The following is a 26468-nucleotide window of genomic DNA, read 5'->3' as shown; positions in this document are numbered from 1 at the left end:
TGGGTGTACTGTTCACCGCACATTTCATGTTTGTTTCCATCCTACACATTTCCCAGAGAGCCTTGCTTGCAGCAAGACTGCAGCAGCTCTGAGCTCTTCATCTCCACTCCCTTTTCACTAATACTGATCTGAATAATAGGCAGACCTGGCAAATAGAAGACATATTCACAGAAGAGAGGAAGAGATGCATATGAACTGTTTTTAATTTCACAAAACTAAATAATCCCCTTTGTTGGAGTCTCAAGAAGGGACAGCCCACATTTTAAAAGGAGCTTCTATCAAAATGTGTTTTAGCTTTTACGGGTCTGACAGCAGAGCTACTTAGTATCTTGGGATGAAATATTTGGTCGACAGGTTACTTGGTTGGTCATGAATTCTGTCACATTTTCGTTCACCGTCAGCTTCATGACAGCCAGTGGATGGTAAAATTCTACCACTTTTACATTACAAAGTGAAAAATGTGCCCAGCTGATGACAGGTCAAAATGATCCGCTTGTGCATTTCTGTGCTGACACACAGAACTCTCTCATTGTTAATATTTAAGAGACCCTTTAGGAAACTCTATGTTTGGACTCATGTAGTATCAGACATCTGAAATGGTTTTTGTTTTTAAAATAATCTGTTACTTTTATATTAATGCAGGTGATAAAGTCTTGTGTATGTTTCTCAATCTTTATCTCCGTCTGTTGAAAACTTGTATTCACTTTTGATAAATTTAACCACTGACAGATGTAGATAATCAGTTGTTAAGAATGCCTTTTTTGTTTGTCTGGAGGGAATTATGCTGTCCTACAAACAAGAACCTAATGTAGAAAACTGCCCCTTTAATTACACGTTAAAATACCATTCCTCAAACAACTGTTAAATACTTATGAGTAAAAATATGTAGAGGAGTAGAAGAATCAAAGCCAGTTTACAGTAAGTATACTTTTACTACAGCTAAGAAATGAGTACCTAAATGAGTACCTCATCACGTCCTTCCTAGAGTGAATAAACAGATACCTGAAGAGATAATTAAATCAGAAATTAGAAGGAAGATGTACCCTCAGAATTTGTCTACAGCGTACAATGATTTAATATTTCTTTTCATTTTAGATAACATGAGCTTTTAATTAGGTGGTACACTGTATGGGACAGCTGTTTGACTCATACTATTGAATATTGACCAACATGTAACTAACTCTGTATCAGTTTTTTTTAGCAGTCAGGGGAAAGCCCCCAGTTCTTGGTGCAGGTAACTTTAGGGATTCTAACTAAAACTACTGTGTAAATGGCTTTTGACATTTAGCTTTCAAGCTTGAGTCATTTTTTTTTTTCATCAGGCAAGCTGTGTTCTGCAAACCATTCAGTATCACGGTAATCCAAGTCTATGCCCCGACCAGTAATGCTGAAGAAGCTGAAGTTGAACGGTTCTATGAAGACCTACAAGACTTAGAACTAACACCCAAAAAAGATGTCCTTTTCATTATAGGGGACTGGAATGCAAAAGTAGGACGTCAAGAAACACCTGGAGTAACAGGCAAATTTGGCCTTGGAGTACAGAATGAAGCAGGGCAAAGGCTAATAGAGTTTTGCCAAGAGAACACACTGGTCATAGCAAACACTCTCTTCCGACAACACAAGAGAAGACTCTACACATGGACATCACCAGATGGTCAATACCGAAATCAGACTTATTATATTCTTTGCAGCCAAAGATGGAGAAGCTGTATACAGTCAGCAAAAACAAGACCAGGAGCTGACTGTGGCTCAGATCATGAACTCCTTATTGCCAAATTCAGACTTAAGTTGAAGAAAGTAGGGAAAACCCCATTCAGGTATGACCTAAATCAAATCCCTTACGATTATACAGTGGAAGTGACAAATGGCTTCAAGGGACTAGATCTGATAGACAGAGTGCCTGATGAACTATGGATGGAGATTCGTGATATTGTACAGGAGACAGGGATCAAGACCATCCCCAAGAAAAAGAAATGCAAAAAAGCAAAATGGCTGTCTGAGGAGGCCTTACAAATAGCTGTGAAAAGAAGAGAAGCGAAAAGCAAAGGAGAAAAGGAAAGATATTCCCATTTGAATGCAGAGTTCCACAGAATAGCAAGGAGAGATAAGAAAGCCTTCTTCAGTGATCAATGCAAAGAGATAGAGGAAAACAATAAAATGGGAAAGACTAGAGATCTCTTCATGAAAATTAGAGATACCAAGGGAACATTTCATGCAAAGATGGGTTTGATAAAAGACAGAAATGGTATGGACCTAACAGAAGCAGAAGATATTAAGAAGAGGTGGCAAGAATACACAGAAGAACTGTACAAAAAAGATCTTCACGACCCAGATAATCATGATGGTGTGATCACTCACCTAGAGCCAGACATCCTGGAATGCGAAGTTAGTGGGCCTTAGGAATCATCACTGCGAACAAAGCTAGTGGAGGTGATGGAATTCGAGTTGAGCTATTTCAAATCCTAAAAGATGATGCTGTGAAAGTGCTGCACTCAATATGCCAGCAAATTTGGGAAACTCAGCAGTGGCCACAGGACTGGAAAAGGTCAGTTTTCATTCCAGTCCCAAAGAAAGGCAATGCCAAAGAATGCTCAAACTACCACACCATTGTACTCATCTCACACGCTAGGAAAGTAATGCTCAAAGTTCTCCAAGCCAGGCTTCAACAGTACGTGAACCATGAACTTCCAGATGTTCAAGCTGGTTTTAGAAAAGGCAGAGGAACCAGAGACCAAATTGCCAACATCCATTAGATTATCGGAAAAGCAAGAGAGTTCCTGAAAAACGTCTATTTCTGCTTTATTGACTATGCCAAAGCCTTTGAATGTGTGGATCACCACAAACTGGAAAATTCTTCAAGAGGTGTTAATGCCAGACCACCTGACCTGGCTCTTGAGAAATCTGTGTGCAGGTCAGGAAGCAACAGTTAGAAGTGGACATGGAAAAACACACTGGTTCCAAATAGGAAAAGGAGTATGTCAAGGCTGTATATTGGCACCCTGCTTATTTAACTAATATGCAGAGTGCATCATGAGAAACGCTGGACTAGATGAAGCACAAGCTGGAATCAAGATTGCCAGAAGAAATATCAATAACCTCAGATATGCAGATGATACCACCCTTATGGCAGAAAGCAAAGAAGAACTAAACAGCCTCTTGATGAAAGTGAAAGAGGAGAGTGAAAAATTTGGCTTAAAGCTTCATATTCAGAAAACTAAGATCATGGCATCTGGTCCCATCACTTCATGGCAAATAGATGGGGAAACAATGGAAACAGTGAGAGACTATTTTTGGGGGCTCCAAAATCACTGCAGATGGTGACTGCAGAAATTAAAAGACACTTACTCCTTGGAAGAAAAGTTATAACCAACCTAGACAGCATATTAAAAAGCAGAGACATTACTTTGCCAACAGAGGTCTGTCTAGTCAAGGCTATGGTTTTTCCAGTAGTCATGTATGGATGTGAGAGTTGGACTATAAAGAAAGCTGAGTGCCAAAGAATTGATGCTTTTGAACTGTGGTGTTGGAGAAGACTCTTGAGAGTCCCTTGGACTGCAAGGAGATCCAAGCAGTCCATCCTAAAGGAAATCAGTCCTGAATATTCATTGGAAGGACTGATGCTGAAACTCCAATACTTTGGCCACCTGTTGTGAAGAACTGACTCATTGGCAAAGACCCTGATGCTGGGAAAGATTGAAGGCGGGAGGAGAAGGGGACAACAGAGGATGAGATGGTTGGATGGCATCACTGACTCAGTGGACATGAGTTTGAGTAAACTCCAGGAGTTGGTGATGGACAGGGGGGCTTGGTGTGCTGCAGTCTATGGGGTTGCAGAGTCGGACACAACTGAGTGAGTGAACTGAACTGAAATTTAGCTTCTGGCAGAATCACCTTGGAGACCTTATTAAAACACAGATCATTCTGCTGTACGTGGGTCTGGGGTAGAGTGAGAGAATTTGCACTTCTAACAAGTTCCCCGATGATGCTGATGCTGCCGTTCTAGGGACCATAGTTCCAGAACCACTGCGCTAGACCACCATATTGCTGGAAGCAGAAAACTTATTGCCAAGGGTTTCCAGCTTGGTTGGTAGGATGAAAAATCCTGATGCTCTTTTGAAAAGTTCCTGCTTCCAGTGATGACTTTTAAGATTTCTCTCTCTGTCTCTCTGTCTCTCTCTCTCTCTCTTTGTATCCAAAACGTGTTGATTGGGATAGTTTCCCATTTTTCTTAATACAGAGTACTTTTAGTGCTGCTTCTTTCTGAAGGAGTATCCTTTGTAAGCCTTGCTTTTCCTCCTGTAGGCTGGCAGAGGACAGCAGAGCAGCCAACACACAAAACTGCTGTTTGTGCATAGCTAAAGATGGTGGTGATGTTATAGCATCCTGGGCATTTCACATCCATGAAATAGCAACTGGGGCTCTGCAACAGGCTCTTCTTATGTTTCCTGTTCTCTTTTAGAGAGGGATAAAGGAGATCATTTGGGAGAGGCACATTCTCATGGGGAGGTCATCATTGCCGGAAAGCCTGTTTTTTTCTTTTTTCTTTTTCTTTTTTTTTTTTGACGGGGACCATTTTTGAAGCCTTTATTGAATTAGTTACAATATTGCTTCTGCTCTTTTATGTTGGCCCTGAGGTATGTGGGATCTTAGCTCCCCAACCAGGGATCAAACCTGCACCCACTGCATTGAAAGGTGAATTCTTAACCACTGGTCTGCCATGGAAGTCCCACTTTTGTTTTAAATGAATTCTGTATAACTTCTCTAAGCTTCATTTGTTTAATCTCCATTCCACGGTGCACTATTCAGAACATCACTGGCTTTCAGGGCTGTCATATTCAGTGTAGGTGGCAAGATATTGACATATGTAATCATGTTTGATATTCACCCTCTCCTTAGAAGAGCAAATGGGCATTTTCTTTTTTAAGTGAATTGGTGCCACGATTAGGTGTAAATAAGCTCCCAGTTCTTTGGATAATGCCATTGACAATCCATTAACAGCATTCTTGGGTCTGATCAAATAGCACCAATGCCCAGGATAACCCTTTCCAGTGGTATAAACCAGACCACACACCAGACTTCTGAGGTATTTATTGTGCCTTGTTGAGGTGACAGAGGGAAGCATCTTTATGAAAAATCGCTATCGTATATCCGTTGTGTAGTCACAGCAACAACTCTCGTTATCACTGTCATCTTGAAGAATATATATTAACCTCGGAGACCTTGATAAATGACCCTTTAGGGGGAAATTAATATCTTTAGGCAAGTCAAATATATTAATCATTGGTGCCACGGACAGAGTAAATTTCCTTCTTGTGGCTGTGGCAAATACTGTAAATCCTTGCGAGGTCCACAGGCAACATTTATGGCCTTCTAAATACTGAGCAATGCCTGCCATTCACTGGAGTGGGAGTAAGTAACATCTCTTGACTTCAGGTGTTCTAACATGTTAGGAAAATTCTTGAAACCAGTGCTTCTCAAGTTTTAATGTACCTGAATCACCTGGAGAACCTATTGAAGACCTGGGGCTTTCCCTGGTGGTCCTGCAGTTAAGAATCCACTTGCCAAAAAAAAAAAAAAAAAAAGAAGAATCCACCTGCCAGTGCAGGGGACTTGGTTCGATCCCTGGTCGGGAAAGATCCCACTAAGCCCATGCTCCACAACACGAGAAGCCTGTGCATCCACAGCGAAGATCAGCCCACACTCGCTGCCACTAGAGAAAGCCTGCATGCAGCAGTGAAGACCCAGCACAGCAAAAAAAAAAAAAAAAAGATGTGGGATGAGACCTAAGATTCTGCATTTATTAGAAGTTGTAGGTGGTGCCAGTGTTCCACTGAGTGGTCCTTTGCTCAACACTTTTGAACCACCTGCTTCATAGAGCACCCCTTCTTATAGCCTAGCAAGTCTGGTACTGGTATAGCTCTTCACCCAGAAGCTCAGCCTGGTCAGCATTGCCCTCTTCTTGACGTTCTTTTAGTAAAAACATTTCTGCTTACTCTGTGGACAGGATTCATATTGGCAACTATTGCTTTTATGTCTGTGTCCTTTAAGAACTTTTTTACCTTGGTTGTTAGAAAGGTCAACTTCATTTTCATCAGAAAATGATGTTGGGGGAATTCCTTGATGGTCCAGTGGTTAGGAGCACAGATTTCATCTCTGGTCAAGGAATTAAGATCCTGCAAGCCTCACAGCGCTGCCAAAAAAAAAAAAAAAATTGCTGTTGGGGGAAGAGTTGTCATGAATATCCTACTGAAGATAATTCCATAAAACCATGTTGTTTAGTTGCTAAGTTGTGTCCAGCTCTTTTGCGGCAACCCCATGGACTGTAGCCCACCAGGCTCCTCTCTCCATGGGATTTCCCAGGCAAGAGTACTGGAGTGGGTTGCCATTGCCTTCTCCAGGGGATGTGCCCGACCCAGGGATCAAACTCAGGTCTCTTGCATTTCAGGCAGATTCTTTACCACTGAGCCACCAGGGAAGCTGCATAGGATTGTATGAGAGAGGCAAAGCCCAAATTCCAAGGAGAGACTTACGATGCAAACTCTGTGCTATGCCATTTAATGATGTTCTCAGAAGACCATCGCTTTCCTTTGTAAACTTCAGCTTGTGACCAGTGATCACTGGTGCATGACACCAAGTACAGCTTTAATAAAATGGTTTCATTGCTGACTTTGGTCTTGGACAAAACAGGAGTGATGAAAGATACTGTTAGAGCCTGTATGCAGCCATTGCTCAAATGGTTCTATTCCCAAGGAACAGACAAATTACCGTAACCTAACAGGGATTATTTTAAACAATGAAATCTGCTCAGATCTGAGGGTGGAAGCCGGATTCCTTTCCTGGCTGAACATATCTGTTACCAGTGCTGTTAGCTGTAGCTGATTGAAAACCTAACTGTGGTGTTTCAACAGATTGTTCTTGTTGTTCTGTCATTCAGTCACGTCCAACTCTTTGTGACACCGTAGACTGCAGCACGCCAGACTTCCCTGTCCTTCACCATCTCCCAGAGCTTGCTCAAACTCATGTCCATTGAGTTGGTGATGGCATCCAGCCATCGCATCCTCTGTCACCCGCTTTTCTTCCTGCCTTCAATCTTTCCCAGCATCAGAGTCTTTTCCAGTGAAAAGTCTTTTCCATCAGGCAGCCCAGCATCAGTCCTTCCAGTGAATATTCAGGGTTGATTTCCTTTAGGATTGACTGGTTGGATCTCCTTGCAGTCCAAGGGACTCTCAGGAGTCTTCTCCAGCACCACAATTTGAAAGCATCAATTCTTCAGTGCTCAGCCTTCTTTATGGTCCAACCCTCACATCTGTACATGACGACTAGAAAAACCGTAGATTTGACTATACAGACCTTTGTTGGCAAAGTGATGTCTGTGCTTTTTTTTTTGTCTGTGCTTTTTAATACACTGTATTCTAACATATAAAGAGGTCTGCCATCAGATGACTGTTGGTGTTGGTACAATGAGTTGGTGATGTCAGGGACTTTCCTAGGTCATGGTTACAGAATCCATGGGGGAAGGTCCAGATACCATGTTTGCATTCAAGATAGGGAGCAGAGGGAAGGCTGTGCTGAGTATGTCTCCACTGATCAGGGAAGCAAAAGCTGTCCAAGACATTTCCAAATTTCTCCTTGCATCTGTTGACCAGGACTATTGCATGGCCACACACGGGAGACTAGGAAAGCTTGCCTTTATCTGGGCCACCTTGAAAACTGCCGGAGTTCTGAAGGGAGAAATGGATATTGGGTAGGCAACCAACTAAACTAAATTTCCCCTGCCTCTATTATTCAACTTTGCTCTTTCCGCCCCCCCATCCCCCCCCAACAGAATCCAATATTCAGTACTAGGAAAGAGAGCTGCAGGTAGGGAATGGGTTTGGCAGAGGGAAGAAGCAAAGGTCAGCCTTTCAACATCCAAACTCCATTATCCCCAGTGAGATAAGTATACAGATTGGGTTTTGAAGGCACAAATTGCACCTAAAATCAAAAGGCAAGGTAAACGGACATCACACTGTGCCCACAGAGTAGTTTGGAAATTCAACAGCAGAATTTCCGAAGTCATAAATATGGTGGTACCCCTTACCCTGCAATGTCATTAGACAGTTCAGGTGTTAAACAGCTTGTGTTGTCAGCTTAGTGAATCCCTAATGATTTTGAAAGAAGACCTTGTACTATTAATTATCATTAGTCTGCCTCTCCGGACACTTCCAGATTCTTGATAAGGAGCAGTTGATAAGGTCTTTTGGTAAAGAATGAAGCAGCATGGAACATGAACATCTTGGGGGTGTTACATTCCTTTTAAAAATGCCCTTTGGACATTGATTCTTAAATAATGAGGGTCTTTCCAATGCTGTTACTATACACTTCCTGTTGATTTTTAGATGACCTTTTGCATCAATTAGAGTTAATTAGACCTGCATTAGATTAGGATTTTGCCCACTGGGTAACTGCATTTTGCTGCTGCTTCTTCATTTAACCTTATTAAAATAATTTAGTTGCTAGGAGTTCCACTCTTCTTTTAAAGAGGAAGGAAAATACAGTTTGGTAGGCGACACAATGATGTATTTCTCTTTCTTGATTGAAAACTGTGTGTATGGTCAAGATCGGGATTTTCAGCTTGGCTTTTTTTGAAGGTGATTTTTTTTGAAGGTGATTGCTTTGTTTAATCCTCTGACTCTCCTTTGTGCCTCTGAATTAGCTCGTACATTTTTATCTGTACCCTGGTCACTGGATGAAAGGGAATGATGATTTCTGTGTTGTGCAGATTTCAGAATTTGGAGGGGAAAAGTGTGATAAAAGACAACTTTGCATTTTGTTTCATCTATGTAAAGAATATAGAAGTGTTTCATGGATTCCCATAGAAAGTCTGGCAGAAGATGGAGATTGGGAAGAGAGATGGATGGGCTTCTTTTGCTGTGTCTTAAAACAGGAGATTAGTTCTTCCAGAGACTTTTCCTTCCCCCTTTCCAAAATGAATACAGAATAGCCTGTGTCAGGGTCTAAAGGCCAGTTGGGGTCCTGGTGGGATTGTGTGGCAGAGATGAGACAAAGTAGAGTTTTAGGGTTTTTCACGAGAACCTCCTGGTAGATGGCTTGAACTCACTCACCCTGGGAGAAGTAAACGCTGGGCACTCACTTCACATGGGTGCCTCTAACTTTATTGACAAACTTTATTTACATGACTTGTAAACATGACTCTCTTTTGTGTTGGCCTAGAATTTGGAACCTGCTTTCATCATAGCATGATAGTGCTTTGTGTCCTGAGCTCTGACAGGGCTGAGAAGTTTTGTGTTTGTTTTTTTTTTAAGATTTTCTTTTTTTTTATGTGGACCATTTTTGAAGTCTTTATTGAATTTGTTACAACATTGCTTCTGTTTTCTGTTTTGGATTTTTGGCCCTGAGGCATGTGGGATCCTAGCTCCCTGACCAGGGATTGAACCCACACACCCTGCATTGGAGGGAAAGTTTTAACCACTGGACCCCCAGGGAAGTCCCCTGATAGCTCTCTGAGGGCAGACTAAGACCTCAGACTCCAGAGGACAAGGAGTGTGTTCTGTCTTGCTCCTCACAGTACATGGCACCAAGTAAATGGATGCAAGATTGAAGCAGCCCACTGCAGTGTTTCGATGTGAGTTTGTCTCTCATTTCATGATCCCCATTTTCATGGGGACATTAGGTCTGCTTTCACTGTACTTCTTTGACGGGTGTCTAGAGAGTTCTTGATATGGCTTTAAAAGGCACTTGAAATATCTTGACTTTTTCTTTTCAGGACACAGTGATTACAGGGGATACCTGGTGTAGCTGTAAAGCCAAAAAACAAAAAAAGTGGGGAGTTGAGGAGAGTGAAAAAAGCATGGAGGTTGATGGGCATGGATACATTCAGGTTTTCAATGAACTCACCATGTCGCTGCCTAAGAAGCATACAATAAAACAGGCAGCTCTGTCATTCTTGGGAGAGGAGACTATTCTGTCAGCTCTACAAAATGAGGCTGTGGCGATATTGAAGTGCTGCCAGTCTCCCCACTGGGCAGCCTGCCTGCATCTCACCCAGGCCCGGAGTTCTTTCTCAGCTGCCCTGGTATCTGTGCCCTACCCGCTGTTCCCCTTTCGCCAAAGGCCAGCCTCCCTGAGCTCAGAGAATCTGCCCTTTGTTGTACTTGAGGGAAGATTGTTTCCAACGTTTCAATTGCTCTTCTCCTGGGGAGCCAGGGAGAGGGAGGGAGAGGGAGAAGCCGTGCGACAATTGTTTGACTCTCAAGCCAAAATGTAAGGGTTTTCTGAAGCTATCCCATCTTTGAAGTGAGCGGTCTCCCTCCGAGTCCTTCTGGATTTGAAGTGGTCGTCAGCCCCGCGTTTGTCCTGAGAGAGCCCCTGAGAGACACTGCAGTGATTTCAACTTTGGAGCCCCTGTCAGGAGGCACCTGTACAGCTTAGGCTGAGACACTCAAGCTTGGGCACGCGTCTCGGTCACCTCTGGCTGCCAAACAACATTAAACCCTCCTGGCTTCTGCTTGGGTTGTGATTATCGCTCCCGACTCCATCTAGTGGCTCGGCTGCTCAGGGCCAGTCTTGGCCGATCAAGGCTGGCACCGAGAGGGAAGGTTGGCTGGAACTGGCTGCTCTGGGTGGCCTTGCTCGTATATCTTTCCATTGGCCAGCTGTCGGCTTGGGGCCATCGGGGTGACTGAACTCCAAGACTGGGGACAGAGGCACACAAGGCCTCTGGAGGCTTCGATTTGGAATCACTGCATCACCACTTTCACACATGTCGACTGAAGCAAAGTCATGCGGAGGCTCCAGTGTCAAAGGGTAGCTGGCTGGACTTCATTTCTTTCTTTTTTTTTTTTTTTAATATACTTTTATTTTATTTATGTTTTTTCATGTTTTTACAACTAGAAACTACTTAAATCTACCATGCCAATTTTGTTTATGCCTATATATTACATAGCAGAATGTACTGAAAAAATTATGTGATAAACATCATATTTATATATTACCAGTTCCTTTATATAACAATGTTTAATTGAATGGACTTCATTTCTTGATGAGAGGAACTATAAAGTAAAACTGAAAGGGCCTGGATGCAGAGGGGGAAAGACTTTGTGGCCGGCCTTGCAGTCCATGGCAGCCTGTGATGTCAGGGGCAGCGTGAAGTTGTGTGTGGGGTGTGGATGTATATTCTCAGGGTTCTAGGCTTTGGGGAGATTTGGGGGGATGGGTGTGTTGGAAAGGGGGTAGGGCAGATGCTGAGGGGCTTTATACATCCCTTTGGCCTTTAGCATCTCTCGTTAGGTCTGCCGTAAATAGGCCGCAAGAGCTTCCTTCACCTCACGGGTATCATAGATCCTTTATCTTCCTGCCCTTCCAATAAAGCTGACATGTTTGCTCAGTCCCTCAATCATGTCTGACTCTCTGTGACCCCAGGGACTGTAACCCACCAGTCTCCTCTTTACATGGGATTCTCTAGGCAAGAATACTGGAGTGGGTTGCCATGCCCTCCTCCAGGGGATCTTCCCAACCCAGGGGTCGAACCTGGGTCTCTTGCATCTCCTGCACTGACAGGCAGATCCTTTACCACTGAGCCACCTGGGAAGCCCTAATAAAGCCAATGCTAGGTATTAAATGTGGGTAACTACAGAATGAGGCCAGAACGGTGTGGTGGCATCCAATAATGTGCTTTTGCTGTTTGCTATTCACATGAAAAGTCAAAAATGAATAGTGTTTATTTAACTAAATTATTAAGTGATTACAGTTGATCCTTGGACAACTGGGAGGTTGAGGACAGTGAGCCTCTGTGCAGCCAAAACTCTGCATAGAACTTTACAGTCAGCCCTCAATATCCACAGTTCCACATCCATGGGGTCAAACAAACTCGGATTACGTAGTACTAAAGCAAGTATTTATTGGAAAACGATACCTGCATATAAGCAGACCTGCACAATCCAAACTCATGTTGTCCAAGGGTCAATCCAATATGGTTACTTTTGCCATAGATTTTGCCTTAAGATTGAAATACAGTTACTGAACACCTGAGATCTTCCCCCTCATACCAGCATGAAGGTCCATGAGGCACATATTTTTGTGTATTTACCCTACCCTAGTCATGTAGGCTCCCTCTGCCCAGCACATATCAAAATTCCAGACTCCCAGGAGGAAAGCCAGTGTTCAGAATCAACTATATTGTTCACACAAACAGTTGAGACACACCCTTTCTAGTCCTGGGCTTGGTTGTCCAGAAATCCAAGTTCTCAAATGCCAGCCAAGGCCAGCCTTGCCCACAGGCCTCTCTAGGGATGGCAGTCCCTGGCCTGTTATGCTACCTTTTTTCTCCACACCACGCAAGAATCTAAGCTCCTTGAGGACCAAGATCTTTGTGTTGTGATGCGCCCCCTAGAACAGTGTGTGGCACACAAGTGCCCAGCAAATATTTATTGAATGAGGAGAGGGAACACCGGCCCTTGGGTGGACTTCTCCCTATGGCAGAAATAACGCCCAAAGGAAGAACAGTCTCTTGATTTCCCCCACCTAGACTTTCCCTGAAGCAGCAGGCCTATATACGACTCCCATCCAGGCAGCCCCTTGTCCAGGGGACCTGAAACAAGCCCAGCCTCCACACCCTCTCAAGGTCATTTGTCCAGAAGCAGTGTGTCCAGAGTAACCTAGTTAGTTGCTTGGTGAGTCTGCAGGCCACTCTCTCTTTTTTTTAATACAATAAAGTAGACTGTAATGTTACATGCAGGAATCACTGACTTTTCTTTTTTTTTTTAATATATTTTTTTAGCTAGGGCGTCCACATCTCTTGATCCTGGTTTTCCTCTTCAGCCTGTTTGTTTTTCACCTTCCCTCAGTGCTTGGGGTTGAACTGAATCCTGGCCTAGGTGTGGACCATTTGATTTGACCTGCATCTGATTGTGATCTTTATACCAGCAATGTGTTTGTTTCTTCTTCTAATGTTTATTTTTAAAGGCAAAAAGACCATGTGAAAGGACTTTCGCCTTACATAGTATACATTTCCTCCTCTGTTTCCAGATCCAAAACCATTTTTCGCTGTGACTGTGTAAGCTCTTTACCTGTGATCAGTGACTCTTCAGGGTAAAAGCCTCATTTTTTCATTCCCTGTTCCTTCAGTAATAGAAAGATTAAGCTAATTTCAAAACTACTTGTGTCAGGATTTCATTCCATCTGGAAAGTCTATCTATTTCATCAAAGGCTTGCTTGTCACATTCTGAATTTTGACAAATGGATGCAATGAATCATTGGTTGAAATTCAACAAAGAGTGCCCAGCCCCATATTCTCTGTCTTGGCTTAAGATTGGTCTCAGCTCAAAAATACTCAGTTGAATTTATCAGCAGGGGAAAAAAAAGAAAGGTTTTAAAAATGCATATCATAGTACCATCTGAGAATATAAATCTTATGTAACATTTGTCATCAAAATTAAGTTTTAATATTATTTCAAGAATATGTTGATCCATCATTTCTACCCATAGAATATGCTAAGTTGGCATATTAATATTAATTCTAACTAATGCTGAGTCACTTTTGTACAGGGAGAATATTCTTCTGAATGAAAAGAATTATGAATCTATTCTTAGGGCAAATAAAAAATAATTGCCCATCAAGATTCCCAGACTGATGAGATGAATTAATATTTCTGGCTGAGAAATGATAAATTCTGATGGAGAAAACTGTCAGGGAGCATTCACCAGCAACTTTAATAAATGACTTGATCTTGACAGAAAGGTTTTAAATACAGCTTCTAGGTGTTTAAAGTATTTAGTCATCTTGACAAGAGTGGGTTTGCCTTTCCTAACTCTAAAAATGAAAGAAGACTGATATGTTAGAAAAAAAGAGAATCACCTGACAGGATATTAGAGTCCTCGGCTAGTGTTCTTGAGGGCAGTGGCTTTTTACTTTCTGGAGCTTGTAGGAACCTAGAAGAATTTCTGACTTTTGTTCTTCATTGTATGGATGAGAAAACTGAGGTCCAGAGAGGTGCAGCAACTTGATGAAGGCCACACAGTCAACTGAAGCAGCGCACAGAACAGAACTCAGGTTCTTCCACTTTCAGGCTGCTGTGCCTCTCTCATCCAATTAATGATACGCTCGGAGGCAGGGGTCCCCAACCTCTAGGCTGTGGACTGCTACCTCCCATCAGATCAACAGCAGCATTAGATTAGAAATAAAGTGCACACTAGTGCCAGCTATACAGAGTGAAGTCAGAAAGAGAGAAACAAATATCATGTATTAGAGCATATATAGGACTCTAGAAAAATAATACCGATGAACCTATTTACAGAGAAGAAATAGATTTGAAGACATAGAGAGCGGACTTGTGGACCTGGCAGGGGGAGGAGAGGCTGGGATAAATTGAGAAAGTAGCATTGACATATATCCACTGTCATGTGTAAAATAGATAGCTAGTGGGAAGCTGTTACATAACATAGGGAGCCCAGCCTGGTGCTCTTTGATGACCTACTGGGGTGGAATTGGGAAAGAGGGAGGGTCAAGAGGGAGGGTATATATATATAATAATATATATATATATATAATTATGACTGATTTGAGTTGATGTACAGCAGAGACTACCACAACATTGTAAAGCAATTATCCTCCACTTTATAGAAGAGAAAGTGCACAATAAATGTAATGCACTTGAATTATCCCAAAACCATTCCCTCTCCCCTGGTCTGTGGAAAACTTGTCTTCCGCAAAATCAGTCCCTGGTGCCAAAAAGGTTAGGGACCACTTGTCTAAGACAGTGGTTCTCAAAATCTGGGAGGCTCAGATTTTGCCTGTAGAGCTTGTTTATACACAGCTTTCTGGACCCTACTTCAGAGATTGTTTCTATAGGTGTAGGGTTGGGACAGGGAATTTGCATTTCTCTCAAGTTCTCAGGTGATGCTCTTGGTCCTGGTCTAGGGACCACACTTGGAGAACCCCTGAGCTAAGGGTTGGAGGAGATAGTCAGGAAACTAAGAATAAATTTGCACTTTTCTGCAGGGGAAAAGGAAATAATTGACTGATTTTAGCTGTTCCTGAGTATCTTTGTACTCAGATAATAGAAGATCTGTTAGTAATTGTACTTTTCCTCTTGTACATGTAATTATTGTCGAATAAGTTTTCTACTATTAGCCCCAGTACCTGGTAAATTTCCTTCCTGAGTCAGAATTGTGACCCATTGGGGGCCTGGATAATGGGTAAAGGGGACCACAGCAAATCAGTGCCAAGGGAAAAAAATCCCTAAGAGGTATTTTTAAAATATGTAACAATGGCTGATTGTAAAACCTCTTCAGAATCAAAATCATTACCAGGAAGTCATCAGATTGCCTTTATTCATTTTGAACATTTCCATTAAAGTGGGGGGAAAAAAAGAGCCAGAAACGGTGACTGCAGACAGACAGAAAAGTTGGTTAATTGAATTGACAAAGAGACTTGAACTAAAAGCAGGAATTGTATCCCTCCAAATACTGTTTTTTCTGGACCAGTTAACAAACTGGTTGCCAGAAATGTGCCTTATGTTTTCCATGGTGCCACAGCATGGGAACACTCCCTGATATAAAGATGATATGTAAAAATCAAAGAGTCTTTTCATTAACATGAAGTTTATTTCTTCTTTTTACTTTTTGTCAGTAATCATTAACTAAATTGAAATGGATGCCATGTAATATATTAAGACAAAATCACAATCGGTGGTCACAAACTTCCTTCCCCCCTCTTTTCAGAAAGAAACCCATGTTTACCTGCTCAGAATCCCTCTAAAGTGTTCCTTTCACCTTCCTCGAGTAGTAAAAAGTTATTCCTTGCTGGCCTAGAAACTAAATCATGGTTTGGAGAGAAGGGGAGAGAAAAGAGAGTGGAGGAAAAGGATCAAGATGGATTCTTTGCCCAGTCGCTTCAGTTGTGTCTGACTCTTTTCAACCCCATAGATTGTAGCCCACCAGACTCTTCTGTCCATGGGATTCTCCAGGCAAGAATACTGGAGTGGGTTGCCATTTCCTCCTCCAGAGGATCTTCCTGACCCAGGGATCAAACCCACATCTCCTGTGTCTCCTTCATGGCAGGCACAGCCTCCAGGGAAGCCCAGATGGATTCTAGGACTTGAAAAATCTTTTGTGTGTAAAAGTTTCCGAAGCAGCTGTGAGGGACAAAGGAATTGTAGACTGGGGAAGGGGCTGAGGAAGTGTGATGTGGGTTATGAAGGGATTTCTATTACATTGTCTTGAACGTCGAAAAGAGCTGCTTTTTTGATGGTCTATAACTCCTAAAAGAGATAGTGCTCCAAGATTGCACCACATGGGTCCTTGGATTTATTAAGTTTACTCAAAGTGCCTACAATTCAATCTCTGCTCTAATAACATTTGTTTGCAAGAGGGAATCAAGGGAATCCATGGAAAATTAGGTTTCCAAGGAAACCAGCTTGGATGGGATAAGAGGAAGATTATGCCTTCCTGTCAATTAACAAATACAATCACATGAAGGTTCTTGCTGTTGGTGAGAAGGGGAGCATTCCCTACTGCTCCAGTGAAAGTGCTAGAAGAGATGGAGATACAGTGGAGAACTTGAGACGGTAGGCCCCCAAAAGGGAAAAATATACTGTGGCTTTAAAAAAGAAAAAAAGATTCTGATAAAACTCTGAGTCACCTTTTTCCGTTCTGGAGAAATTGAGTCTATCAGTTACCCATCACTGCATTCTGCTGCTGCTGCTAAGTCGCTCAGTCGTGTCCGACTCTGTGTGACCCCATAGACGGCAGCCCACCAGGCTCCTCTGTCTCTGGGCTTCTCCAGGCAAGAATACTGGAGTGGGTTGCCATTTCCTTCTCTAGTGCATGCATGCATCACTGCATTATAAATGGCCTCAAAACTCAGTAGTTCAAAATAACAGCCTTTTATTTTGCTCAAAATCTGCAATTTGGGGGAAATTTGGGGGAAATGAGGATTTTCCTGTAAGTTAGTTCTCCAGATGGCTGACACTCTTCTCTTGTTTTAAACAGCCAGTCATCAAAGTTAAAACTTGATCGATTATTCATTTTAAAGTCTAAAGTCTATTCTATGCTTGCACAGAGAATTCTAGAAAATAGTGGTGGTATTAGCAGTATTTGGGAAGGTGACTCAGTGTCATCAAGACAGTCACAGATGGTAAATATTTATAGACTCCCTTGCTGTGTCCCCTTATTGTGGTGGGCACGGAGGATACAACCACGAACAGGACCCAAACCCTGCCTGCAAGAGGCTTACCGTCTAGTGAAGGAAAGGCCAGGAGATGGCGCTGATGCAGTAAGAGAGGTGACAGAACAGAAGGCTGTTTTGAGCTTTGTCACAGACATGTCCTAAGGGCTACAGAAATGGGGGGGGGGGCGTGGCCCTCATGCTGGGCCCTCTGGGTGCTTGGGCTGCTGGTTTGACGGCTGCTGCATCCTGCCTGGCTGTCAGTTGACACTCCTGTCAATTTGTCTGCCTTCAAATGACATTCCTGTCCTCATCAAAGGCACTGCTTCTAATCTGCTGTGGGCTTGGAAACTGGATACCCTGAACTTGCTGGAACGCTGCCCTCTCAGAAAGGCCTTCTCTGACCTTGCCATCGAAAATAGCGCTACACTCCCACCACCCTCCCTGCCCCCACACATGGTCTGCACCCTCTTACCCAGCTTGACTTTCCCCCGTAGCATTTCTCACCTCCTGATGTTACCTGTCTGCATTTCTATCTGATGGTCTGCCTTCTTCTCTAGGTTATAAGTGCCAAGAGAACACTTAGTCCACCTCTGTGTCCAGTACCTGGTACCTGACCTGGCTCAGAATAGGTTTTTAATAAATACTGAGTGTGTGCATGCTCAGTCATGTCCGACTCTTTGCAACCCCATGGACTGTAGCCCACCAGACTCTTCTGTCCATGGGATTCTCCAGGCAACAATACAGGAGTGGGTTGCCATGCCCTTCTCCAGGGGATCTTCCCAATCCAGGGATCGAACCAAGGTCTCTTGCATTGGCTGGCAGGTTCTTTACCACTGCTCTACCTGGGAAGCCCAAATATTGAGTGAGTGAGTAATAGATAAATTTCATTTTCTTTTTTTGTCGACATTTTACTTGCACTTGGTGGCTCAGCAGTAAAAAATCTGTCTGCCCAACACAGGAGACATAGGTTTGATCCCTGGGTCAGGAAGATCCCCTGGAGAAGGGAATGGTAACCCACTCTAGTATTCTCGCCTGGTGAATTCCATGGACAGAGGAGCCTGGCGGGCTATAACCCGCAATTAAACAACAATAAATAACTTGCACTCAGTAAAATGCACCCATCTTTTTTTTTAATGCACCCATCTTATGTGTTCAGCTTAACCAACAGGTGCACATGTATGCACACATTGTAACTCCACCTAGAGCAGGATACAGAGCCTTGCTGGCAGCCACCCAGCAGGTCCCTCAGACCCCTCCCAGCCCATACCTCCTCCAGAAGGTACTCACTCTTCTGACTTCTACCACCATTGATTAGTTCTGCTCATTCTTGAATTTCATAAGTGTAATCATGTAGTGTTTTTTCTTCTGTATCAGCCTTCTCAACACTATGCCTAGGAGGTTCAGCCATGCTGTTGAGTGGAATGGCACTTCATGCTTTATTTCATTGCTTGTAATGTTCAGGTTGAATTTACTGTAATAAATTTCACCACTTTTACTCACATGTGGATTGTTTCCAGGTCTGGCTGATAAGGAAAATGAGTTTTGAGAATGGTCATGCAAGGCCCTTTGAGTTAAAGGGCATGAATGTCATGGCAACTTTGTTGGACGGTTACTTGTTACCCATTTTCTTAGTCCTCCATTTCTGGAACCCTCCCCCTTTTCATACTCCTTCAGGGTTCTTGTTTATGCTTGGACTTGTGTGGTCTGCCTGGGACTCGGTCAAATTTACAAAACCCCTAGTTGGCCTGCTGGAGCAAAGCCACATTCCTGGTGGTTCATTTCCCGAGACGCAGAAGCAAAATGCTATTAGCTGTTCCCTCATAGTGACCATCCCTTCTCTTCCTCTGTCGTCCTTGGTTCTTGTTCACTTTCTGCTAATTCCCTCCACTGACAGAGGACACCTTCGGGCTGCGTGTGTGTCATAATAGGTGTTATCAACCACTGCTGCACATTACGATCACTTGGGGAACGTTAAATAGCATCATGCCTGAGCTACACTCCAGAGCAATTAAATCAGATTCTCCAGGGTGGTGTCTGGGTATCAGTGCTTTGCAAATGCTTTTCAGATGATTCTAAGAGACAGCTAAGTTTGAGAACCATTACAGGACACATCTTGGGGCTTCCGAGGTAGCTCAGTGATACAGAATCCACCTGCCAATGCAGGAGATATGGGTTCAATCCCTCGCTTGAGAAGATCCCCTGGAGGAGGAAATGGCAACCCACTCCAGTATTCTTGCCTGGGAAATCCCATGGACAGAGGAGCCTGGAAGACTACAGTTCATGGGGTTGCAAAGAGTCCGACACGACTGAGCAACTGAGCACACACAGACACACACAGACACACACACACACACACACACAAACACACACACACAGGACACATCCTAGGAAATGGTGCAGATGTGTAGAATCAGCTCAGCCCCTTTCGCCACATCAGGCAGAATCAACTTGTTCCCATAGGACTTACCAGTTAGGGCTCTTCCACATGCTGTCAGCTTTATAAATTGCAGGGAGAAATTTTTATGAGAACGGCTTAAAATGAGGAAGTCAAGGAATGTGGCTTTTTCTTCCACCATATTAGTCACTCCATGGTGTCTGGAGCAGTATTTATTCAAGTTTGACTCACGTATTACAGTCGAGATCCATCATTTAAACTCCAGGCTGTAGCAGAGAACAGAGATGCCTTGACTACCATTGGATGGGTACTGCTGAAAGACTGTTACTTTTTTTTTTAATTTACTTTATTGAAGTATAGTTGATTTAAAATATTGTGTTAATTTCTGCTCTACAGTGAAGTGATTCAGTTATACATAGACATTCATTCTCACTCATATTCTTTTCCATTTTGGTTTATCACAGGATATTGAATATAGTTCCCTGTGCTATATAGTAGGACCTTGTTGTTTATCCATTGTATATATAGTAGTTTGCGTCTGCTAACCCCAAATTCCCAATCCTTTCCTTCCCCATCCCTTCCCCCTTGGCAACCACAAGTCTATGTCTGTGAGTCTGTTTCTGCTTTGTAGGTAAGTTCATTTGTGTCATATCTTAGATTTCCATGTGTAAGTAATATCATACGGTATTTGTCTGAAAGACTGTTACTTGTGATTATGTTTAAGTGGGAACTACGTATAAATAGAATTAGTACCACCACTTCAGAAGTGTCATGAGGTCAGGGTCAATTTTTTAATCATCTGTTTCCTGCCAGTAGCCAACAGTATTTTGTCCACTGCAGCTAACAATTGTTATTTATTGCACTCGGTGTTTAAAACTTAATTAATCATCAGCTATCACAACAGTCTTACTGAACACTTAAGCACTGTCCCCTTTTCTAAGCTCTTTACATCCATTCATTCATCTACTCTTCTCAACAGCCCTAGGAGTGGAGTTATTATCATCTCCATTTTATGGATAAGAAACTGAGGCACAGACTGGTTCAGTTTCGTACCAAGGGCTCACAGCTGATAACCAATAGAGCTAGGATTCAAGCACTTTGGGTTCAGAGACTGTTTCTTTATCATCTTCCCAGTGCTTCTCAAATTTTAACGTGCATAGGAATCACCTCAGAATCTTATTAAAAATGCAGGTTCTGGCTCACTAGATCTGGGGTAAGGCCCAAGATTCTGCATTTCTAACAAGCTCTCAGGTGGTGTCGATGTGATAGGTTCATGATCTGCATTTTGAGTAGCAAGGACGTGCCCTGTGAGATTATTTCTATTCCTGTCCCCATTTTTAGGTGAGCATCCTGAGGCTTGGGGCTTCCTGAGGGGCTCAGTGGTAAAGAATCCACCTATCAATGCAGGGGATGAGAGTTCAATCCCTGGGTCGGGAAGATCCCCTGGAGAAGGAAATGGCAACCCACCCCAGTATTCTTGCCTGGAGAATCCCATGGACAGAGGAGCCTGGAGGGCTACAGTCCATGGGGTTGCAAAGAGTTGGACACGACTGAGCGAATAGATAACAACAAACAATTCCGAGGTTCAGAGAGGAGACCAGTTTCACCAGCTTCTTGCAGAAAATATACAGTGAAGCTATAATTAGAATTCCTGCAATGAGGGTCTCAAAGGCGATGGTTTAATCACCATGCTTGGGTGCTCGGTGTATGGCTGTTGAGTGCCTGAGTAAACCACCACCAAGTGCTGGGTCTGACAGGTCACCATTGTGTAGCCGGAGGTTGGAATGTGGTGAATAGAAGCTAGGTAATCACGTGTCTTTCATCGGTGCTTTCTACAGCTAGGAAATGAATCAAGTATCAGTTTTTATCTTCATATTTTCTTCTCATGGCCTAGACAGGTCCTTCCACCGTTGCTGTTGATGAATCATAAAGGAAGCAGCTCAGTGAGTGTTCGTGGGGGATACCTTGCCGTGTGTCTGTTTACCGTCACCTTTGCTTTGGAAGAAACGACACAGACCTGGCATCCCCCTGACATGAATGCTGGTTCTTAAACTGACAGCAGTATCAGGAGATGCAGAAGCAATGCTCATTCAGAAATAATGCCACTAGTTAAGCTTTTGACGTCAGCAAAGAGACTGTTTTCTACTTTTTGGAGGAAAGAAAATATTTCCAAGAATCGCCTTGACCGCCCCCACTCCCTGCCCCCGCCCCAGGCTCAGTGCAGTTGTGTGATGAATGAGATTCAAGCTCTCATCTGCCCACTCTGTCCTGATGCCAGAGATTTACTCCCTGAAGGCCTTCCTGAGAACAAGGCTATGAGAACAAAATCAGAATGAAATTTCATGTACTTTGCAACAATTCATCAATTATAGGTTCCAGGAAGAAATCTCTAAGCACTCCCACCCCTCTGGACAATGTTTTCCAGCTAGACAGTGCATCCAGTGAGCCCTGTGTATCCACGGCCTCTGTGTCTGCTGATAAGGAGGGCTGACAGTAAGGGACTTGATCATCCTTAGATTTTGGTAGCTGTGGGAGGTCCTAGAATCGATTCCCCATGAATATCGAGGGATATATCTGTATGTGTGACAGAGAAGCTTTGCTTGGAAGAAAATTTATTTACTTATTAGATTATTTTAAGAGGTACTTCTTGCCTCAGAGAACTGAAGGGGTCAGACTGTGTAATAGAAAATATGTGACTCATAAAAATATATGACTTCATGCAACAGAAATCAGGGGTGAAATCCTGGCACCTCCACATTGTCATGGGGTCCAATGTTAAAGAAAACACTCTTAACTGTATTTTATTGATTAGAATTCTGAAGCTGTGATTCTCTCTGCAGAAATGTCAGTTGAGGTACTAGCTTGTCTCATATTTATCACTGCTGGGAATGAGAAACCAAACCTGAAGGTGAAGAGCTGTATTCACTTCACTCCATCACTCATTCATTCCATTCTCAATAAAAGTTGTGGAGTGCCACTGTGTTGGGTGCTCTGGAGGTCTCGTGGAGCTTAAAACATGGTGCCTGCCCTCAAGGGGTTCACAAAACTACTGAGGATGCAATATGAAAAGGAACAAAGTTAACAATAAGAGCTGATGTGTGACAAGGATAATACAAAAGGTACACAGTGCCACAGAGCAGTATTTCCTCAAAAAGCAGACCTGGATTGTGCTTCAGCATCATCTGGGAGCTTATTTGAGATGCAGATTCGTGCCCTCACCCCCAGGCCCACTGAATCAGAAGCTCTGTGGTTGGGGCCCAGGGATCTGCATTTTAAACAAGATCCTAAGGTGATTTGTAAGCACATTAAAGTTTTAGAAGCACTGTTTTAAAAGATCACTTGTATCAGAGGAAGAACACACTAAGGTCTTGTCCTCAAGGGCTGGTGATGTGAAAGAAAAGATGAGATTTGAATATGAACAATCAAGTGGGATAAAGAACATGAACATATGTGACTGTGGGAGCAAAGAAGGAGGGGAGGTGCAGAGCTTGCTGGGAGGGGTGTGGCAGGGAGGGAAATCTCTGTTTCCTGGAGAGGGTCTTGTGTGCTGAGTCGCTCAGTTGTGTCCAACTCTGCGACCCCATGGACTGCAGCCCGTCAGGCTCCTCTGTCCATGGAGATTCTCCAGGCAAGAATACTGGAGTGGGTTGCCATGCCCTCCTCCAGGGAATCTTCCCAACCCAGGGATTGAACCCAGGTCTCCCACATTGCAGGCTGATTTTTTTACCGACTGAGCCACCAGGGAAGCTGGAGAGGGCCTTGGAGGATAGGAAATGTATCAGTTAGGCAGGCCCATGGCTATGAGTAACAAAACCTGATGGAGAGTGCGTAGGGTAAGGGAGTTAGAGAAGGCGAGGTTCTGAAAAAGAACAAGACCAGCACTTTACAGGAACAGATCACCTTTAATGAGGTGAGAAGGGACAGCAGTCAGATTAGTGAGCTGCTGCCCTAACCCAAGAAAAGAGTAAGTATATATAGGCATATATGTGGAAATCTACTGTCTTAAGGGGGCCTGTTCTTCTCCAAGGTTGTTGGGAGTAGTTATCTCTTAAACAGCTGGGGCAAGGAATTCTGGAGATCAGCCAGAGGCTGGACTGGCTGGGAGCTGGGCGTAATCAACCTTAGTGTCCTTTTTTTTTTTTCTTCAAGTGAGAGAGTTCTTTGTTTTGCATAGAATGGTGGGGACGACCAGGAGGGGAATTTTAACTCTAGGCTATTTTGAGCCATGTAACTTTCCTTCATTCCAGACCCTAAGGAATATATACAAAAAGAGAGAGGTGGGTGCCATTAATGTTCATGGCTTCTTCATGCTGATAAATGAGGGTCAGAGGTTTGTGGTCTGGGAAGAAGGAAGCCTAAGGCCCGTAGTGTTGATTTTTTATTCTAGCCGTCAGGGTTTCAAGCAAAAGAACAGTCTTGACTTGGTCTCAAGAGATGGCCCAAATCCGTTCTTGGAGAAACCTTTGAAAGAGATTGAAGAGACAGGATCCAAATAAGAGGAATAAAATGATAAGCACCAGTGGTCCCAAGAAACCAAGGGAGGGCCTGTTGGAACAGGTTTTGGGGAGTGTAAAGGTTTTTTAACTCTTTTCTGCAGCATTCAATTTTGTCTCTAAGTTCTTTGACTCTGCCCTGGACTATGCCCATTTCATTAACAAGGTAGCAGCAGTCCTGCCCTAGGAAAAGGCAGGTCCCTCCCTCTTTTGCGGTGAGAGGGCCCAGGGCTCACCTATTTTATAGGGCCACAGAAGCTAATGAGTTAATTTGTCTTTGGATTGAAACGAAGGACTCCACTACCTGCTCCATGTCCTCATTAAGTTCTTGGGACAGCTTGTAGTAGAAATGGACTGAGGTCGAGATGCCCGCAATGTCGGTGCCTAGGGCTGCTGCTATGCCGGTCCCAATCAGGAGGGGGGCTATGACAGCTCGTCCTTTCCTGTGGGAAAGTTCCCCTTGGGGGTAGACTATTTCTTCTACCTCTTCTTCTTTGATGAATGTTAGACGCGGGGTCAGGAAGACCAAGATGCAAGGTCCAGGGGGGTCAAGGGGGAGACATGAATATGCATAGGTCCCACAGAGTATGCATTGGAGAAGGAAATGGCAACCCACTCCAGTGTTCTTGCCTGGAGAATCCCAGGCATGGGGTCGCACAGAGTCGGACACGACTGAAGTGACTTAGCAGTAGCAGTAGCACAGAGAATGAAGATTTCCAGGTTGGTGCAGTTATTTGTGCTGTTCCAGAGAACCCAAGTGGAACAGAAGGAGGGAGGGGAATTTGTAAGACCAGTGTAGTTGGGACTAAAGTGGTTGATACAGGTTAGGTTTGAAGAGGCTGAGAGTAGGACATTGTCAGAGACTGACCCAATGAGTTGTGTAGTTTTCTGTTGGGAAGGGGAGGTATAGTTGGCCTGTGACAGCCAGGTTGAGGGTAAGGGAATTGCTGTGTGTGGTAAGGGAGACAGTGACATGCATATCCAACACTGGGATGTGTGTTGTGTGTACTGGAAGTATTGGAAGGAAGAGTTGAGAAGGCAGGTAAGGTGTTGGTTGCCAGAGGGAGGTTTTAGGAGAGGCCGTAATTGGGAAAGGAGGTCTAGGCGTTTGTAAGGCTCAGGGGTCGCCTGTAACCAGGAAATTATGTTCTTTATAACTTGTTCTTGTTTCTTTTCCCAATTTTGATCTAGTACCCCGCCCCCATCTGAGTACCCCCAGTGGGTAATGAGATAGAAACATGTTTCTTCCATTTGGCTATGGCAGGTACTCACGAAACTCCCTCTCCTTTGTACTTTAACAGTGAGTAGGGATTTGGACTCCCCCTACCCCCGCCACCCTGAGGTTCATGGTGCATGGTCTTGGAACCATATTATAACATGAGGAATGAACATAAGAATAAATGTCGGAACAGGGACAGGTACTAGCCAGAAGGCTGGGGAGTGCAGCAAGGGTAAGGGACAGGGGAGTCATGGGGCTGTTAGTTAGGCAGTGTGGAGGAAATAGCACCCTAGGAGTAGAACACAGCTAGCAACGTAGGCGATTCTGACAAAAAGACGAAGGATAGGTGGCCAGTCCTGAAGGGAGACAGTTACTAGGCCTATAGCAAGGACTAAGATGAAGAGTGCAGTTATAGTTAGAGAGATGGGGAGGGGCCAGTCAGGGCGAGGGGCGGAAGGCCCCAGGTTGGTGGTGGTTTGAATCTGAGAAGGAACAGTGTTCATTACGATGAAAAATGACATAGAGAATGAAAGTAAAGAAATCAATTCCATCTGGAGTCAGGTTGTAGAAGGTTCCCTGAAGCCACAGTTGAGACACCAGCTTGGTCAGGTCTTCGAAGGAGGTTCCTGTCGGGGCGCTGGTCCAGAGGTCTTGTAGTAGTTGGGTCAGGAACAATTGTAGGTTGAATAGTGTCCAGGTCATTCAGTGTCTTCTTGGATGGTCGACAGATGTTGTCGCCAGGTGATTTTTAAGGAGGTTGGTCCTGTGAGGGAGACCTGATAGGGGTCAGTTAAGGAGGGCAGCGCAGGATCGGAGGTAATCCATTTTAGGTGAGAGAGATGTACCCAGGAGGTGACCTTCTCGAGTTTAGCTGCAGTCAGGGTAAGGAGAATAATTTTGAATGGTCCCTGCCACTTTGGGGTTAGGTCACCCTGGGGACTATCAGACAGATAGACCATGTCCCCAGTTTGTAAAGGGGTCAAGGGGGCTTGGGGGTCAGGGGCAGGCAGATTGTGGTTGACGTATCTCCAGAGGGCATTGCAGAGTTGCGCCAGCAGAGGGGAGTGTAGGAAGCTTGGTATGGGAGGAGGTTCGTGGGGGAGTCCAGGAGGGAGCATGGGCCTTCCGTATATCACCTCAAAGGGGCTCAGCCCCAGGGGCTTTCTGGGCAAAGCCTGTATTCTGAGGAGAACA

The 26468-nt window shown here is 43.8% G+C and overlaps 1 protein-coding gene and 1 long non-coding RNA gene across 2 annotated transcripts in view; both read left to right on the top strand.

The window, feature by feature from the left end:
* Positions 1-26468, top strand: part of LANCL3 (LanC like 3) — a 108314-nt gene that overhangs the window by 21453 nt on the left and 60393 nt on the right. The gene's annotated exons all lie outside the window — the stretch shown is intronic.
* Positions 22516-26468, top strand: part of LOC122434802 — a 24816-nt gene continuing 20863 nt past the window's right edge. The window contains exon 1 of the long non-coding RNA XR_006267459.1: positions 22516-22525. This is a non-coding gene — a long non-coding RNA (uncharacterized LOC122434802). The remainder of the gene's footprint in view (positions 22526-26468) is intronic.

Source organism: Cervus canadensis, chromosome X, assembly GCF_019320065.1.
Source record: "Cervus canadensis isolate Bull #8, Minnesota chromosome X, ASM1932006v1, whole genome shotgun sequence".
Classification (NCBI taxonomy): Eukaryota; Metazoa; Chordata; class Mammalia; order Artiodactyla; family Cervidae; genus Cervus; species Cervus canadensis.
This window is presented reverse-complemented; position numbering and strand designations above follow the sequence as displayed.